The sequence below is a fragment of the Thalia democratica genome, unplaced genomic scaffold (genome assembly GCF_965202585.1).
Source record: "Thalia democratica unplaced genomic scaffold, ktThaDemo2.hap1.1 HAP1_SCAFFOLD_178, whole genome shotgun sequence".
NCBI lineage: Eukaryota > Metazoa > Chordata > Thaliacea > Salpida > Salpidae > Thalia > Thalia democratica.
In genome coordinates, this window is record NW_028139310.1 from 43,561 (window position 1) to 45,540 (window position 1,980).

The following is a 1,980-nucleotide window of genomic DNA, read 5'->3' on the forward strand; positions in this document are numbered from 1 at the left end:
AAAGACCTGATGAACCTTGTTGGCATTTTAAGCTTTATATACAGCTAACATAACTTAAATCATTATCTCAAAATGTTATTTTGAAGTCCTAATAGTCAAAAACATTTAATTTAGTAGGATTGTAAGTTTCAGTTGTAACTAAAGTATGATTTTTTTTTTCCAACCTAAAAACTGTGTACTACTTTGAATAAAGTTTCAAAATTATAAAGTTACATAGAAAATTATCTATATTCTTAAAAATATTTTTAATTTTAAAAATAAAAAAATAATTTTTCTACACAAAAATCTAAGTCGCAATGTTAATTAGCATATAGAACAAACAACTAGTTTGAATAGAAAATCTTAAACAAAATAAAAAACAGTACTATTTACCTATTTATATGATATATTTGTAGTTATATCAAAATGTATTTGTTAATCAAAATTTTATTAAACAAGTTTAAAAGTATTGGCTCTGCCATAAGTTTTATTTTATTATGTTGTTTTTTTTCTTGTAGTGAACAAAGTAAAATATTTAAACTAAAACGAATTTTAAAATTAACATAGGTTCACCATTAAGTCTTAAGAATAAAGAACTTAACTAAAACATACTTTAATTTATCTAACAAATAGTCTAACACTGTATTCCATTATAACTAAATCTTTCAGTTGTAAAGTTTGAAACAAAAAGTAACGTTTTTTCAATAATTTTTTTTTTGCACTTTCACCTATTGCAAAGATTTTTTTAAAAGCTTATAACTTTATATTGTATTTTAAATCAAAGTTTTACTATATAATTAAGATTTTACATAAACATAAAACAATTTTGGTCAAAAATACTCAAATAATAGTGTTTTTGTGTAAGTTGTAACTTTTATACATACGTTTAAGTTCAGTATTTTTTAGTTTGTCCTATACAACAAATTATTGTTAAAGCTTTTTATCAAAAAACTACTAATTATCTTCTTAAAAAATAGCCAATAACCTATCTGTACACCCACAAATATTCGTAATAAGAGTGGAAGGTTCAAACCATATACTATTTTTCAATCTGTTAACTATTGAAACTTTAACATCATATCATGAATATATAAAGTCTTCAATTTAGAAGTTTTATTTTCTCATGAAACATGCTAAGAAAAGTTTTGAGATTAAAAATACATAACAATTTATGATCGATAAAGATCATGACGTCATATCGAAATCACAAAAAGTGCTCAGTCCTTACAAAAAGATTTCAAGAAACGTAAAAGAAACTTTTTCATATTTTTATAAGCAATTATATTTTTTAGCTGTACTTGATACAGTAAATTTAATTAAAACTTAACAAGAAAACACACAAAAATTAATTTGTTTGTAAGAGAACAATAATTAATTTTGGTGAACGAATTTGTTTTAATTTAGTAAACTTAATTATATGAAACTCTGTTTTGTTAAAATAAAATTGTAAAACTTTTGGTATAATCTTAATAAAACAAATATTAAGTTTGTCTATCTTAAGTATTATTTTATAAAAAACATAAAAACTTAGTGTTTATAACTTAAGTTAAACGTTTCTTTTGTAAAACATACATTATTGACTAATGTTGTTAAAAATAAAGCAGTTTGGGTTGTTACTTGTCATTACTAGCTATTAACTAACTTAACCAAAACTATTTAAACAGACACAGGAACTTTTAAAAGTATTGAATTTTGATCTAAAGTTTACAGCTTTCATAAGCTGCTTTTAGTTTGTCTTTAAAGAATTTACTATAAAAAGTTCATTTAATTATACAAATTTGAATTAATTATTTAACGTACGACATTTTATATAAAGTTAAGAAAAATAGAAGGTTGTTATATAGTTTTAAGATCATTTTATTAACTTCGTCTCTTACAGAATAAAAATATTTTGTAGTACATAGATTTAAGATAATTTAAAAATCACCAAAACTTAACTCATAATCATCATAACTTACTTACTATGTTTCAAGTGATTTGATAATTTGAAGATACTATTTG